The sequence below is a fragment of the Mus musculus genome, chromosome 8 (assembly GCF_000001635.26).
Source record: "Mus musculus strain C57BL/6J chromosome 8, GRCm38.p6 C57BL/6J".
Lineage (NCBI taxonomy): Eukaryota > Metazoa > Chordata > Mammalia > Rodentia > Muridae > Mus > Mus musculus.
Genome location: NC_000074.6, coordinates 118,334,123 through 118,352,419, shown reverse-complemented (window position 1 = coordinate 118,352,419; position 18,297 = coordinate 118,334,123). Strand labels below are relative to the sequence as shown.

General features: G+C 47.2%; 1 protein-coding gene across 2 annotated transcripts in view; it reads right to left on the bottom strand.

The window, feature by feature from the left end:
- Cdh13 (cadherin 13) overlaps positions 1-18,297 on the bottom strand; it is a 1,184,913-nt gene that overhangs the window by 972,510 nt on the left and 194,106 nt on the right. The gene's annotated exons all lie outside the window — the stretch shown is intronic.

Here is an 18,297-nt window from a genome sequence, read left to right as displayed (position 1 = left end):
AGGAGGGAGACCAGCGACATGGGGATTGTGTGTGGAGGTGGGTGAGTTATCAGAAGAGGACAGAGAACCAGGTTCTGAGCTTCAGAGACAGAAGGCCCAAGGGGAAGGAAAGTAAGACTGGAGACAGGACTCTTAACGGGCCAAATGGGCATCGTTTGCTCTTTTATCAGCCGTTTCCTTGTTCTCTACAAAGCTCTAATGTGCTTGGAAACTGTACTCCCCCTGCCAGGTAGGGCTGACAACCCAATTTGTCTGACTTGAGAAAAGGGCATTTGAATACGGTTGTGCAATCTGAACATCCTCTCATTCATAGAAATTAGTCAGACATAAAAGTGAGCAAATAGCTAACCCAGTTCCTTCGAATTTTGATACCTTAAGCATGCTGGGAAGCAAGAACTCCCTCCCTACTGGGGAGTACAGAAGGCAGACACCACATCGTTACCGCACACTCATTCAGAACAGAGCCAGTAAGACTCCAGGTTCACCAAGAGTGGACTCACAACGACACTCCCTTACCAGGGCAACTCAAGGGCAATTCTGAGTTATCCACCTCTCTTTCTGTACTTGTTTTTGTGATGGTTAAATTTTAATCATGGGTCAGACACCATTCATAACCATATGGGAAGAGAGTTTCCATGACAGATTATTCACATTGAGTTGGCCTGTGGGCATGACTGTGAGGGATTGTATTAAGTTAATTGACGTGAGAACACCTAGCCCAGTGTGGGCAGTACTATTCCCTAGTCGCAGGGTCATAAACTCTATAAGAAAGGAAAAAGCAAGCAAGCAAGCAAGCAGGCAGGCTAGCATACATTTATTTCTCTTTGATGATAAAGTGTCTCTAACTTTCCTGAGTTCTTGACACTGTGGCTTCTCCACAATATGACCTGGAATTATAAGTTGAGTAAGGATGCCCTTTCTCACCCTGAGCTGTATTTTGTCACAGAAACAAGCATGAGACTAAAATGCTACTACATGATTAAACCATGATGCATGTGAAACACTGGCAAGATCCATGAAGAAGGAACTCTTAGGCATATACTTGGTCTAAGAGATGGTCTTAGACATATACTAAGCTAAAGAGGAGGGTAAGAACACTGGTAGTTTTTCCAGGGGTCTTGAGATCAATCCCCAGCAACCATATGGTGACTCATGACCATCTGCAATGAGATCTGGTGTCCTCTCCTGATGCACAGGCATACATGTAGGCAGAAAATTGTATACCTAACAAATAAATAAGTCTTAATAAAATAACAAAGAAAAATAAATATACTCAGTAAATATATATGGGAAAAGAAATATATCACAAATACTAAAGGTCTTAGCCAAGGATGCAATCAAAGAGGACACATCCAGCATGCTCTCCCCTAAATGAGAGTTTTTAAGCCATAGCAGGAGTTATAAGATGAGGAAAGAAATCAGAGCAAAGAGACTATATAGTTCATCTACAACAAAGAGGAGCCAGGCCCTGAGGGGACTCAGTTAAGGGCTTGTTGTGCAAGTCTAAGATTCTGTGAGTAATACACAGAACCCCCTTAAGACAGCTGGGTATAGTGGAATGGTGCTTATAACATTAGTGCTAGGGAGGTAGATATGGGCACATTGCCAGGGCTTGCTGGTCAACCAGTCTACCTGAACTGAGACTCAGGCAGTGAAGTCAGTGAGAGAGACCGTCTCAAAACAAAAACAAAAACAAGCAACAAATAGTAGATAGCATCCTGTGATTGTCTTCTATCTGCCCCCACCTCCACACACACCACCACCACCACCACCATCACCACCACCTCCACAACAAGAACAACAGAAAGACCTTTGAACTAGGGCAATGTTCACACGAGTGAAAGAGAGATGTGGTTGCCATGTACTTCAGACATAGGGTCAGGAGGATTTATCAGCTCACAGGTTATCAAGGAAAAGGAAGAAATAAAAAAGTACTCAGATTTTCTAACTTTGGAGGTTGAATGGGGCTGGTAATGCCATTAGCTGGGAGGAGAGGGGAAAACAAACAGGAAGAGGCAATGACTCAGAGACAATGAGTCTCTGCTGGGCCACACAGGGCTGAGGCTGCCCACGAAGCTACAGGATGGAGATGCCCGGGACTAGGGAGGGGCAGCATTTGCTTGTACACAGCCTTATATGGACGTCTTGAACACTAGAATAGCGTTACAAATTGAATCGATATGGATGGTCACTATTTGTGGGGTTGGGAGGCAGCGGGGCTTGGACATTGGGACGTCATAACTGAAGGCAATTAAATGCTGTCAGCAGCTGCCCTGCAGGAGATCTTGCAGGACAAAGAGAAGACTCAAAACAAGGTGAAGAACCACTCCTAGGGCAGGACTTGCGGTCTCTGAGCCTTTGAGAGGATTAGATATGGCCCACATTCCAGACCATTAGTCCCCAGGGAAAGGGCAGCCAGGATTCTCTGACATCACATATGAAGGGCAGTCCTCATGTGGCCCTGACTCTCAGCTTGTTTTTCAGAGTTCTATCTTATGGCTCGCTCTGTGCACGGAAGAAGTTCCGGGTCCCAATGATTGAGAAAGTGTGGCACACTCCAGTGAGGGCTGGGGAGATGGGTTGGGTGGTGAGGTGCTTGCTGGCTAAGCACAAAGACCTGAGTTTGATCCCCAGAACCCACCCGATGAAAATTCAGCTGTAATGTCAATCTTACCGTCTTGGTACCGAGGAGGCAGAAACAGGTAGATCCCTGGGGCTCACTGCCCAGCCTGCCACACCTATTTGGTAAATTCCAGGCCAATGAAAGATCCTGGCTCCAAAGAACCAAGTGGATAGAACAATATCAGAAGCTGACCGGCCTCCACAGAAGCACACGTGTGTGAACACACGCATGCACACACATACACACACACACACACACGCACATGTACATACACACACACACACATACACATACACACACACACACACACACACATGCACATACACACACCCACACACATACACACACACACACATACACATACACATACACACATACACACACACCTGTGCACTATTTCTTCAGTACACAATTTATCTCCTCTTTTTTAACCTCACTGCTCCCAGTTTATTCAGTTGTATTTCCCTTTGAACTCATAATGCCACGCCCGTTTGTTACTACCCATAACAAGCCATAACTAATGTGCATAAGCTACTCTGCACGTCAGCCTAGGAAAGACTGCCCTGAGACAAATTTCTACAGTAAGCCAACTGTTCCACAAGCCAGTCTTAGCTTGAGAGTAGATCAACAAAACTCCCTGGAAGCATAGGCATGTGGGGTCAGCTAACGGGTGGAGTCATTTTAAATAAATCTCTTTTCACAGGACTCCTGAGGCTCCTGCTAGCATCACTCTTGTGAGGCTATATGAACCACCTCAGATTAGATGGTCTCCTCCTGACAGCTGAGTGACATTTGACACAGACAGGTGACCATCTCAATATCTTGTCTCAGTTGCTCAAGTGCATTGTCTGACTCCAGGAGAAGAACGGTGACGAAGGCTGTGCTTGTGGACTTAAGTCCAAGGGTGTGTCATGTTTAGAGATAAGTGTGATCCCAGTTAGACTTACGTTAAACACGGCGTCTAAAAAGGTCTTTATAGAAAAGGTTACTGTGAGGGTTGCTGTAAGGCCCACAGAAAGGGCAGCCATGCTGAGGCAGGGGAACCTGGGATGGGGCTTGAGGAAGCACTATTTTGCTGTCTGCCTTGCTTTGGATGCTCTTGAAATTAGCCTCCAATCAACCCAGGTTGAGCCAGAATTAGCATAATGTGTCGCCTCACCAACTGTGTTTGAATGCTTCTTCTTCATTCCACTAGTCCTCAGGGAAGCTCAACCCCAGGGGCAAGGGAGACAGAGAGCTGGCAGGAACGGCATGGGTGAGCATCTATACCCTCCCAGGCTGGACCCAGGTTCATCCAAACACTTCACCTCTTTGAAGGTGGAACAATGGTTGTCAGTTCCCTCTGCCCTTCAGCAACCAGGCTATGGAGTGGAGCAAACCAAATGGCAAGTGGCAGGTGTCCTATTGTCAACGGGACATTATTTGGAGTGCAAACATTTTCCTTTCAAGCCATCAACTGACAACCTATGACTCAGAGCCATCCCAGTTTTGTATAGCCTGCAAACAAAGGATGTTTATAAGGGATTGTTAAAGACAGCGCAATGTATAGTAAGAAGGGGAGAAAAAATAGAGACAAGGAAGAAGAAGGTAGGCTAGGGTAGGCATGGGGTCTGCAAAGCCTGGTACATTTACTATCTGTCCCTTTTCAGGAAAAGGTTTGCAGATCCATCTTAAGTCCCCCGCAAAGCCCTTTGCTCTCCTGTAAGGAATTGCAAGCACTACCTAATTCTTCATGTCTGTCTGTGCTTACTTAGCATCCCTGCTGACAGATGCTGAGCTAAAGGACCTTGCAAGTAGCCTCAAAAGCACCTGCAGGCCTGGGTTTGTCCCTTTTGCACCTCTTCACTTGCTCTGAGAATGTGTACATGGCCAAGAGATTCGACTATAATCTGATAGAGGTGGGGCAAAGCCCAGCTCCCCAGTTATCACTGTCAAGACCACATAGGGCAAAAACTGTCATCTGACTATCGGAAAAGTGAGGAAGCTCAACCAAGATCAAGCTACCCACCTGATGGTTGGCCTCACACCCATGGGCAAGAAGCCTCACCTGGTAGATGCTCACCCAAATCTATGTGTTTCCGTTCCCCCAGCACAGACAGAGGTCTTCAAGAGACATGGAGTTGTTTACTCAGTCTTGACTCAAAAGCAGGCCATAGCTCTCAGTTTTGCTTTTAGATGCAAACAGCAAATAGACACTGGCTGGGTCCATTGACTCCACATTGTAGAGTAGAATACAAAGACCAGAGAAAATAACAGCTTGAAATTTCAATTTTTACCCATGCTTCTGTCTTCTGTATCATGGGCATGGCATTACTCTGCTGACTACAGCTACTGGAACCTACTTGTACAAGCCCAACCCTACAATCTCCATCTACCCACTAATCCACCTATACATACAGTCATGCTTGCATGCCTACATACCTATACCTAGCCACAGACATCCACTCACACCCATCAAGTAATTATTTATAGTTCCCATGTATCATGCACACAGTCCAGCCCTCGGTGGACCATCTATGGAGTTTATCGTGTCTTCCATTCCTATTCCATATGGCAGACTGGATATTTCCATTCCTATTCAGTATGGCAGACTGGTTAAGCCCTTAACCTTATTACAATGTATTCTTCATAATAGAATATAGATGTCTTATATTTAAACTGCTTGGGTATGTTTAGAATGAATGGTGAAAAACTTAAACATATATACAAATATCCATACCCAAATATGGGCATATATATATATAAATGACCCCTTTAAAGGTAAGATGAGGAGGACAATATGGAATGGGTGTGACAAGTCTTCTCTCTATACTCGGACATCTGCAGCACCCAGGAACATATTGTCAACGTTGCCCAGGTGACTTTCAGTGGGAACAGAGGCACACAATTCTTTGATGACAGACCTTTCTGAGACTCCGAGAAAGCCTTTGCATGTCTCTCTGGCTGAAAAGCAAGTGGTGTGAACTCACACCGTGGTTTAGATGACGTCAACAGGTTTTCTGACACTCCTCCCTTCAATGAGTGGAAGCGAATTGTTCTTTACCCCTTCAGAACGGTGCCACCCCCAGTGACCAGCTCCCCATGTCTGGAAGGTGACTCCGTAACTGGGAGAGATACGCTGGCTCCTACCTTGCCTTCCCCTCTGGGATGCTTTGGTGACGATGAGTTACCACGTCTTACAGGTATCTCTGAGTACTGTGGAGGGGCCCACTTGGCAAGCAACTGAGCCACATTGGGTGTCATCTAGAAGGGGCCCCTCAGCTCCAGTGGGGTCTGCAGCTGGCTCGCTCCTTGGCTAATGTGTAGACTGACGGGATGACAAAATCATGAAAGACTCCCAGCCAGGAACCCTTCAGGATACTGTTCCTCAGACGGTAAATATTTGGGTTTTCTTAGGTTGCTAAATTTTGAGGCAGGAGATAATCACAACCCATAGCACCAAATTAAAATCAGCCGTGGTTGGTCTCATTGACTCAAGAACAAGGAAGTCCTGGGACGTGGATGGGATGGAAAGCAGCCTAGAGGCTCCTCAGTTCCAGTAGGCAGTCATTTCTCCAGTTAGGGGGAGCTCTGGGTGTTCTCTTATCAATGCCTCCCCTTTACTATCTTCACAAACAGACAGGTTGTTAGCCCTGACATCTTCGTTCCCACACCACATATTTCATGATGATTTAAATCCCGATGCTTGGAAAAAGAGCAACCATGTCCTAGTTTGTTTACATGTATGAGTATAATCAGCATCTTCTTCATGTTTAATTTGCACAGTTCCTGTTCTTTCCACATTTGTGTTGGGGATATCAAGAAGTAGCCCTGCTGTGTAACAAACATTTCCAGCCTTGTAGGACATGAGCGGAGTCAGTCGCCAAGGAACAAAGCGCATCTCTGGGTGTTGCTATCCTCTTTTCCAGTCAGGGGGCGGGACGGAGAGTTGGTTTGTTTATCAGCATCCCAGAAAACTCTGTGTTCAGAAAACATCTACCCATGCCTGAATCTAAGAGCTTCCCCTCAACCAGTTCCCAGACAGTAGGTGTCACCTGCATTTCACGCTTGGGGAAAAGAAGACAATTCCCTGGGACACATTAGAAAGGCTTAGTGCGGAGAAAAGTCATTGACAGGTGTGTGTAGATAAAGGATACATTCTGCAGGCTACTTGATTTGAGACCTTTATCTGCAAGGCTGCTTTAAATGGGTTATGGCTGATTTAACTCTCTGTTTAATGTCACTCGGCAGCGTGTACGTAATCTGTTAAAAATTAAATGTACTCTTATAAATCCAGAAGTCACCGAGCTCAACTGTACCAGAGTGCGTCCTCCCCATAGGGCCTCACGCCTTGCCTTTCCCTTCAGATCCTCTGCTGATCCAACTAAGAGAGGGCCAGTCAGTGTCCTGGAAACCATGTCACTTGCAAAAATTCAACTGGGGCTTTATCAAAATGTCACGGAGACAGCCTCCTGTGCCCAAGTACACTGTTATGAAGCACAGGTAAGCCTGGGCAAAGCATACGCAGGCCATGATGCTATGAGTTTTCCCTCTTCTTGATTCTTGAGAAGGGACAGAGGTCCCACTGCTCAGAACAGAGACTACATTCTAACTGTACCACGATATGACACAGAGTTAGAGCAGAAACCAGAGATACTGGTGTGACTTGGTGTTGAAAATAATTTTTCAGACCCTTCTGGGCAGCCAAGCACTGAGCAGGACACCAAGAGCTAGCAACGGACAGATTAGTGCTTACATTCAAATATCTCCTCTCCAAAGATCTCAGAAATATCCAAAGACCGATGTGCGGGGGGGGGGGGGGGTAATTTGAGATTCTCTCAATGTACGCATGGATTTTTAAAGAGTTTGTTCTTGCAGTTAGGAGTCTGGCAGGAATGAACCTCACTTGGCTCATATGACCCCATTTTCCCTTCCTGAATCCATGACAGACATTACTAATTAATCCCAGAATACCTTCCCGCTGAGCCCAGCTATACTTTTAGATTCCCCCATCTACACAGCCCACCAGGTGGTCACAACCGCTTAACCTCCTCTATCTGGGGAAACAAAGTGTATTTACCTGAATTCATTGGACCACAGGCTCCTGAAACAGTACAAGATCCTTTGCTAAAACATTGAAGACAAGAGAATGGGCTTAAAGCACACGCTTTAAAAAGGTGTAGAATTTTTGTGCTGAAATTAAAAGAAAAAAAAAGGAAGACACAACCTGACTCCTCCAGCTTCTGGAAGAGAGAGAGTGATGAGCCCACAGACCTCTGCCCTTGCTGCTTGGATCACCTTTCATAAGACAGAGACAGTGCAGCCCTGGGAGCACAGACTGGTGGAGGAATGCCTGCCTCTTGATTGAGGTGGGATAGAGGTGAGGCAGAGAAAAACTCAGCAAGATCAGCTAATAACCTTATGCTTCCTCAGCACAAAGCTACCACATAAGCTTTGGCTGCCTTGCGTCCAGTCACTCTAGGGATACAAGCTACTCCAAGCAGGATCCATGCTGCCTCTGTCTCTCTGGACTTCTTCTAGCACTTTCTAACAGCTGAATGGCAATCGTGGCAGTCATGCCATGAGGGCGACTGTCAATGGAGACCTTACCCTGTATGTCCATCCTTCACCCATCTCCCATGCTCAATCTACCATCTTACCTTGTGTATTCAGGCTAGCTGATTCTCAGTACCCATGATCTCACCTTTATCCCAGGTTAGATCCCACCTCTGCCTCTGACCTGATTTCACAGCCCTGCTTCCACAGACCTGCTTCCTTCCAGTCTCTCCACCTCCTCCAACCAGAGAGCCCACTGGGAAGCTAAAGCCCATTTGTGATAATGCTCTCCCCGTACCTGCCTTGTGTAGATCCCTCCATTCTCCCTGCACATGAGGCTGGAACACACAGATAAATCTATGGAGATCTAAGAGCGTGGACTCTGCTTATCAGGCTCCAGGATCGGGAGCCCTCAGGACCTTGGCACGTGCTGTCCCCTCTGCCTTGGGAAATGTAATCCTTCTCTGACTGACACCCCTCCCTCACTTTTGTATGACTTTCCTTTCTACCTTAAGTAGAAGGCCACAGCATCAGAGATCTGCCTATTCACTTTTGTCCACAATGCTCCCAAATACTCACTTGGCTCCTATGTAGAAATTTCTCCTTTCTGGAACACATCACAGCTATATCCCCTTTACATAGGGAATCATGGTGTCTTCCCTTCTTTCTCTTGTAACCTCCAGTATAAGCTTTGAGGGTAAATAAACCCTCAAAGACTACTTCTTGAATGAGTGACTCAGAGTCGTGGCTCACTCATCCCGCAGGCCTTTATTCAAACTTGGGATGCCGCCAGCAGAGGGAAATATTTGGGTAGCAGGAGGCATGGCAGTGGGAGAATTCACAAAACAGCTGAGTGTGCTGGAGGTTTTGGAAGATGGTGGAGACTGGGCCAAGGAGGGGGGGGGTGGGAGTGGGGAGGAAGGGGAGATGCCATTTAATAGTCTCAGTATAATCATAGAATAAATAACGTTGAGATAAACAGCCTCCTTCTCATGCCCTCAGGCCATTGATTCAGCTGCAAAGGCGATTGCCCAAGAAGAATATGAATACTGCCTAATACAGCCACATGCGAAAAAAGTGCTGAACTTTGCAATGACGGCGAGCAGTCTATAAAAGAAAATTCCGGTGGTAAAATACCAAAGTCTGCCTGCCACATTTTATTATAAGTAGCTCAAATAATGCTGATCAGTCTCATCTACTCAGAGCCAAACATTATCGCTTATTGTAAGGCAGAAGACGAAGACATTTTCTATATAAGTACCCCAAACTTGTATCTGTCACATAAACTTTTCTGCATAAATACCTCTAAAGCTGTAGATAGATCAGGGAGGAAGCGCCACTGAGTATGAACTAAGCACCCGATGTTGAGTTTTTATGATATTGTTTAAGTGTGCTCTGGATTCTCATTTCTCCCAGACGTGGACATTGAAATTCACCGAGTGTTTCAATTACTTACTCAGGGCCATGTGCTTAGTCAATGATGGCATTTTAATTCAAGCCTTTGTGGTGCCTTGGCTCAGCCCACGGACTCAAGGATGAGAAGCCAGAACCAGGGAAGCAATATGATTCTCTAGGGATGCCAGAACCCTAGAGCTCACTGGAATTCAAGTGGCGACCTTAGGGCTCCGGTGGTACTTTGGATTGATAACAAACTACAGTGTCTTCCTATCCCTGCTTTCCCATGAAAGGAATCTCAGGATGGAACAGAGCCTGCTAGCAGGAGGCAGTGTGGAAGGCAGTGCTTGTCAGCAAGTCACTGATGGCAAGGTCCTGTGGATGAGGACTTGCATTCCGAAGGGTCTATGCTATCATCTGCCTGGGGAGCCTTCCAGAGCACCGTGTGGGAGACGGGCATGAGGCACAGTCCCTTGACACTGGAGGAGGACCTACAGGGCAGAGTTCGAGTCAATGCTACACCTGGGGGTGGGGGGTGGGGTGGGGGCTTTGCTGTCCTAAGATGAAGGACGTTGCTAAGTGTGGAGATGTCCTACACAACTGTATGGTTTTGAACACGGACTCTGTGGATGGTCCACAAATCTAGTTTCACATATATATTAGGTTGTCTGTCTCTATGAAGTTACTACAAACTAAGAGACTTAAAACAGCACACACCAGTTCCTTCATGTCTATGTGGGGGGAGGGTTGGGGGAATGGAATCTGTGAATATCTTAGCCTATACTGTGTTTCCAAGTCCCTCAGTTGGCCTCAATCAAGGGATTGGCCTGGCCTGGGGTCTTTGTGACAGGTCCTGATATGACACTTGACAGATGTGACAGATGTTAAAGTGAAACCCCCCAGTTGCTAGTCAGCTGTCAGCAGGAGGTCACTCTGAGTTCATGGCCATGTGGGCCTCCCCAACAATGGTGACCTGTTCGTCAAATCCAGCAATGGAGGAGGAAAGCAAGAGCTTTTGTGATCTTGTCACAGTAAGGACGGTCCCCAGTGCTTAGGTACTCCAGTTGCAACGATCTAGATCCCCAGGGATAAGTCCGGCCATGAGCATCAGGACGTGAGGGTCACTTGAGCCACGGTGAAGACAGCCTACTGCACACACAAAGAGCAATTGTAGGTTCCTTCCTAGCCACTGAGAACTTCTTGGTGTTCCATGGACACAGGAAATACAGGGACATCGCCATAGAACATTGTCATGTTGGATAGAACATCCTAGATGTTATGAGTGTGTGTGTGTGTGTGTGTGTGTGTGTGTGTGTGTGTGTGTGTGTGTGTGTGTGTCTGATTTCCCTTCAGCATCTTGGTGGATATCTGCTCCCATAACTCAGGTGTTCATACCTAAGCACAGATTGCCCCAACCATATTCACTATCCTGTCTAGAGGCCATCTGCAGACAGTCTCCATGTCTCATCTCTTCCTGCTTAAGGCTGCTCTCAGCTAGCAGCAGTAATGCCTTCAAGTCATCTTTAGCCATCGGAGGTAAGAGCTGGCACATGAGTGCCCAATATCTTAGTCCTGTGGCAGGACGACTCAGGTCTGTGTCATCTCGCACAGGGGGTCTGTCTCAAATCTATTGAAGAACACACTCCTTGCATCCAAGTTCCGGTCTGGGGAAGCACAAGCACGCGGCACCTACGAAGAGCTTGTGCCACTTTAGGCAGCTGGGGAACTCCAGGAAGTTGAGAACCTTTTTCTACCTGGGATTCCGAAGGTACCATGGAAAGCTGGATGAAGAGATCTGAGAAGATGCCCACCTCTAATTCTCAGATGAGGGGTCAAACAGACAGAACAAGAAGACACGGAGTCTCAAGTCTGATGTTAAGTCATCGCTGCGCTGCCTGAAACTTCCTAATAAACTCGTGAGACAGGCACTATCAGCATACCATAAAGGGGAGGTCTAAGCCTGGGTGCATCTATGGAACTTGCTAGGAAGATGTAAGGATGCTTTAGGAACCCAGCCCTGCCTAGAATTTTACTCATATCTGCCCCCTCTTTAAGACCCACAAGGATTCAACTTATATAGCCACATGCTTCCAAAAACCAGCATTATCCCCACTCCCACCCCACCCCGGTCTTACCAATCACCTAAATGCTTGACTTTGTGTCTACACACTCTGTCAGTGCCGTAACATCCTACTGCCAACGGAAAACAATACAAGCTTACTCTCTTATAGTTCTGAAGGTCAGACAAACGCAATGAGTCTTCTGAGAGTAGCCAGAAGAGCTCACCGGAGTGGGTTCCTTCTGGAATCAACAAGGATGGATCTATCCCAAGTTGATCCCAGATTCTAGAAGCTTCCCAACTACCAGGGGTTATAGCCACCTCACCAACCTTGGCTACCATCAGCACATCCCTAAATCTGACCTCCTGGAAGAAGCCCGGGGCATTCCTAGGCCTGTCTGAGGAATCCAGAAAAATCTCTTCATCTCAAGACCTCCACCGTGTCCATATCTGTAAAGTCCCCTACTCCATGTAGAGTGCCATTTGCAGATTAGAACATGAACACTCTAGGTGCCCATTGCACAGGCCACCAGAGGTAAAACTTGCTTTCCTATAGTCAGGGATGTCTTTATAACAGATCAAGATGGTCTTATCTCTAGTCAAAGCACACTGGTGGCTTCCCACCAGGCCGAGAACCCAAGCCTCTAGCCATCTCTTTTCCCTAGCCTTGGTACTCTGCCCACAGCTGCCCCACTCCACCTGCCCTGGACCTCCCCTGTGCCCTGAAGGACTCATCTCTTTGGGATCTCTCCAGTGCTCTTCCCTCTGTCCACAGGTAAAGTCTTTCAAGATGCTATCAAGATTTGGCCTGAGCATCAGGGCCTCAGAGAGGCATTCCTGCTGGCAGTCTTTGTGAACTGGTTGCCCTGGAAACCTGCTCTGAGGCAGAGCTATATCCAGAAGGATTGGGGGAAACATTCCCTTGAGATGGTCCATACGGCAAAAAGGAAGGCAGGGCTGAACGCGGGGAGAAGATGGCACAGGAATGTAACATTTAAGCTTCTTTGGATACAAGAGTAAGAGCTGCTTGGGTGGCCTATTAGAATTGTTCTGAATAGGGGTGAGAAGAGCAGGTCCTATGGCCCCAGTGGGAGAATCTTAGCCTTGTTCTTCCATTTCTAGGCCCAGAGCCATGCCTGCTGCAGTTGCCCAGAGAATATCTGCTAAAGGCAGGAATGGATCCAGAGCCCAGGTAGGCTCATGCAAATCCCCATTGAGTCAGCCATTCCCCCTCCCTGTGTGTCTTTACAAAGCTCGACAGTCTTTCCTCCAAGCTTTGACCTTGCCGACTGATTCTTCAGCTGCCACATACAACTAAAGCACCCACCCTCGCCCCGGCTCTGCTCCTGCTCTACAGTGACATATGCAGATGCTGAGCTGTCAGTCAAAGCAGCCAAGGTTGGCTGCGTCAGCCCATAGCCAGCTGCCTCCTGGACCCTTGCGGCAGCTCATGCCAGGTGTGTTGCATGCTCGCTCACACACGGAGATATTTAGAGGTTCTTTCTTTCATTCCTGAGCAGTGCTGGACAGTTGGGATCCTGGGTCACACCGGCTCGGGGACATGACTGTCACTATAGTAGCCACGCCCTGGCAAAGCTCCCGAGGGTAGAGGAAACCCTGAGGTGCTTCTGTGCAAACTTCTCGAAGGTGAATCTCCACCCGCAGACTGGATTTGCAGAGTTGTGGGGCTTTATTCTTGACAATTACAGAGTAACCTGCAGAACTTGTGCAATCTGTCCTCCAAATTGATAAGTATGTAAAATAAGGCCAGCTTCAGCAGCACGCTATTGTTAGATGTTAAAAATTTAAAGAGCGGTATTCCCATGCCTAAGTCAGATTCCTTATTTATAGCTAAATATTAAAACACAACTCGGCATTTAAAAATATATGAACTTCAAGGTGGAGGAGGCATTCTCAAAGCATCTTGGTGTCTACACAATGCACACCCGCCCGCCGACTTTCTTGTACTCTATGTTTATTTCTCTAACTTTGCCCCGCCTGGGGTTCGGAGCATATCTTGAGTATTATTTGTGAGAACAGATAATACATGGCTTTTTCCTCCCCTCAGAAATATGTTTGCTCCACTTTGTGGTAGGTCTGCCCTCTCAAACCCATAGGCGGATTTGTCCAGGTTGTAAATGAGCAGAGGAACATGCTCACATCAGGATCCCTTTATGGTTATGGCGCTTTACAGGGATGCATGGGAGGAGCTATGTGCAACCCTGGATATAACTCATGACAACGGTTACCGCAACCGATACACTTGCCACGCCACGCGGCAGCTGAGACAACACCCTCAAGCTCGGCCACCAGGACGGTGGCAAGAACTCGAGGGAACACACCCTGAGACCCATAAACCCTCAGAATCGGTGGCTTCCACTATACATCCTGATTCCACGATCCAGTCTTAGAGGCATTTGGAATCAGAGCAACCAGCCCTGTGCCAGAGGAAATTAATAAACTGACTATCATAACGGCAGTCTCAGAAATGGGCCAGAATGATAAAATTGCCTTTTCATAAGGACGGAAAGCCAGGAATGACATCGCCGAGCAGGGCAGTCCCATGGGACCCTCTGGGGGGGCCCATCTCTAATTCAGACATTTTTCTCCAGCCTCTCAGCAACTGTCAGTTGAACAGCATGGCATGTCAGGTTTATCTTGAAAAATCAAAATGCTCTGGTACAGGCTAGTTAGAGGAATAAGCCTGAATAAGTATATTAATCCGCAGATGAGCACTGCTGGCTTCATACACACATCCATCCCCTCAGGCCCGGGTGCAAGCGGGTGTGCGAGACAGCCAAACCCGTTCTCAAACTGGAGCGTTCAGATCAGTCCGGGGGATTAGATCCAGCACCCTGGTTAGCGGTGTCTTCTGACTCTGTGAGTTCTCAGCACCAGCCGCAGTGGATCCTGGGGCTGGTCAGGGCTTCCTCCGCCCCTCCCTCTCCCCATCCTGACCTGCCTGATCCCTTTTCCTTCCACTGTGTGTCTGCTGGGTCTTCACAGGGCAAGCCCAGTCTCCTCTCCTCTTTCCTTTTGTTTCCGGTTACCAACCTCTAAAACAAAATGAATAAAAGCTAAGGGGATAGTTGGCTGAGGACTTGCACCCTCTTTGATCCTTGCTTCTTATTCTGGAAGCTTCCGGAGACATCTCGAAGCAGCTGTGTAGGAACATCATCAAATGAAGGACGTGTTTGGCCGTAGTCTTTAAGATACCCTTGTATCGTTAACAATTTTGGTTTTGGTTTTGCTTGATTTAATTTGATTTTGGTTTCTCGAGACAGGGTGTCACTTGAAAGCATAGGCTACCCTGTTATGTTCACTCTGTAGTCTAGGCTAGCCTAGAACTCACAGTATTCCTGCCTTAGCTTCTCCAGTACTCAGATGGTAGGTATGTACCAGCTCCTATCAGACAACAACTTTAGTACTGGAGAAACAGGGGCTATGTTTTAATGGATTTCAAGATCTTGAGTTACAATAGGGACCAGAGGTGAATTTATGACATGGTTACTTGACTTAGTGAACAAACATCTCCGTCACAGTTACCAGACCTGGGGCTCAGAGGTTTCAATTATGCCCAAGGTATGCAATTCATTTCCACTTAGGTCCTTCGTGTGTTTAGGTGCTTGGATCTGCAAGCAGAAAACACATTGCAAATGGATGGGGAGCCCAGCAGCACATGCAGGACACAGCCAGCAAGGAGCAGGGTTTGACAGGTGATGTCACCACTGGACAAGACGAGAGCCTTGGCTGAGACACCTGAGGCAAAAGCCAAATAGCTTCCCCAGAGTTTGCCCTTTGGAAATGCCAAGGCAGAAGTCCCCATAACAAGAACAAGGTAAAGCTGAGAGCCAGACACCAGCCATGTTTCTGTTGGGACCACTTCCACCACAGAGTGCAGCATCCTGAGGCCAGAGACTTCACTGCATCTCTGAGGTGTTGCCTTGAGCATTCTGACCACCCACTACACTCCTGCAGTGTTACAGTGAGCAGGCAAGGGCCCTACCCCTGCACTGCCACAGTGTTGCCGTGATTAGCCCAGGCTACCCTACCATTTGATCCTAAGCTTCTCTCTGTCCACAAAACAGGTGTCTGCCAGGAAACCCGTCGTGTCTGTTCCCTGACTGCCTGTACTGTCTCTGTTCCACCAGTGTATAGAAAGGCTCTTGCTGGACCACCATTTTAGGATCTTCTGGTGAAATGAGGCAGGAAGGAAAACCAACCTTGTACAGGTGACACCTTTATCCTACAGAGGTTAACGCCAGCCTCTTGTCGTGCCTCCACATTCAGAAATGTCAAGTTCCACTGTACAGGGGCACGCGTGCTCAGGATTCAGCCACTCGTGGTGCCAAACCCTCTCTCTTTCCTCCTCTGTACACGCCCTACCTGGCATTGGTCACAAGCACTGGGCTCTCCTTATCACCGCTTTGAAGCCAGACTCTGTGGCAAATGAGAGAGCCTATGTCATAATTAATTTGCTGGCACATGTTCTTAACATACCCCGCATGCAGCATGTAAAACCAGAGACCCTTCTCTCCCCTACATGGACCCTGTTTGAGGCAGATGCCTAGAGCTACATAGAAAGAGAGACAAAGGGTGGCCATAGTACACAGTCGTGAATCAAGTTTTAACCTTTAGGTAAAGGATAAGAAATCCCTCTTATAAGTGGGACCTCACTTGCTCCTTCTGTTGAGTCACACCATGGGGTGTGTTACAATCACGGGCACTGCCAGCATCCAATACAATGCCTATAAATAAACTCTCATTATTACAGCTCTTCTCCATACTCATTTTTCCAAGTGCACTAAGTGACACCCCGGGCTGCCAACAGAAGGAAGAAGAAGAAGAAAAGTGTCCTGAATGTTGGAACGCTTCTCGCCTGTTATCACATGGAACCCTCCTGATCAACACCGAAGGAAATGAATATTCTCATTTTTAGATATGAAAAGCTGAAAGCCCAAACCGCTAAGTAATTTACCCAGGGGAATAGCAGCAAGGGAGGGAAGGAAGGCTTGTTTCCTAGCTTCGCTGTCTGCTCGGTACATCGCACTGCCTGCATTTATTCATGTGTCCATGCTAAGAAACAAGGAACCCCCACTGTCCTCTGCAGGACCCGCAGGGGAAGTGTGCAATGGTCTGTCTCTGCTAATGTGAGTGCCTGTCCTGGTTTAACAAGGAAAGACTTAGTTACTCTTGGGGCTACCGAGGTTTAAACTGCAAATTATGGAGCTGGAAATATGGCTCACAGTTAACAGCACAGGCCGTGTTTTCAGAGGACTCAGGTTTGGTTCCCGGTACCCATGTTGGGAAGCTCACAATCACATGTAATTCCAGCTCCAGAGGTTGTGGCGCCCTCTTTTGGCCTCTGAGATCACCTCCTGTCCACATATCCCCAGATTCACTCATACATAATTAAATATAAAGCTAGATCTTAAAAAAAAGAAAGCCACAAATATTGTGTGGATATGCCATGGTCCCCACAAACACGAGGCACACATGTTCTGTAAAAGCTGCACTCCTGAATGTCTGAGAAGGGTGTGGGGTGCTAAGAAGGTCACTACACTTCCACTGCAGTCAGAAAGGGAAGGATTAGTTCCCATTCAGTGCATACAACAGGGAAGGGAAACTCCACCCATTCTTTCCACCTTGACTCTCTCGGTGCTCTGTGCCGACTCATCTTGACATAACCACAAGAGGGCGCCATGGGGTGGGTGGAGCCATTCCCAACAGGTACCCCTGAAAGCCACTCATGTATATGAGGGAGAAGTAGGGTCATTTGAAGAAAGGTAGCAAACTAGCAGGAGGGAGGGGGACGCAGAGGGTGTGGGGCGTGAATGTGGTGTAAGGGTGTGATACAGTCGAATGAAAGTATCTTTGTGAAATCCATCACTAAGTATGATGAATATATACACACACACACTCACACATACACACTCACTCTCACACACTCACTCTCAGACAGACATACTCACACATACACACACACACACACTCACCAGATGGTCTCTTTAAGATAGAGGTTCTGTTTTAAAACCTCTGAGATGGGACCCTAGGCATGGTAGAACTTTCTACACTTGGTTGAACCTCTTCCTGGGAGCCAAGGATTAATGAAAAGCAAAGAATGCCAGGCAGAGAGCGCCCACAAAAATAAATGTTCTAGGATACCCACTGGCTTCATAGACTGAGAGGTCTTATGTACCAACATACTCACCTGAGCTCAATGAATGTCTCTGTTGACAGCTGAGGGTTGTTGATCAACTGGTCATTTTTTGCTACATAAATGTTTTTATATGATCTGTGTTATGTTTTCAATATCTGTATCTCCCCCTAATTGAGGACTCTGGGGAGACGGCTTAGTCAAGTGCTTACCACATAATCATGAGAACCCGAGTCTGAACCCCAGGACCCACATAACAAACAAAAGAGGCATGGTGACATGGTGTTTTAATTCCAGTGTGGGGGAGGCAGATATAGGGGGATGTCAGGAGCTCACTGGGCAGCCAGCCTAGCCTAGTCTGAGAACTACACATTCTAGCAAGAAACTGTCTCAAAAGGAAAGGTGGGCACCTACTGAGAAATGATCCTCTGACCTCCACATACAAGCACACACATGTGAATGTATACATGGACCTGCAACATGAATACAAATATGAGAGAGAGAGAGAGAGAGAGAGAGAGAGAGAGA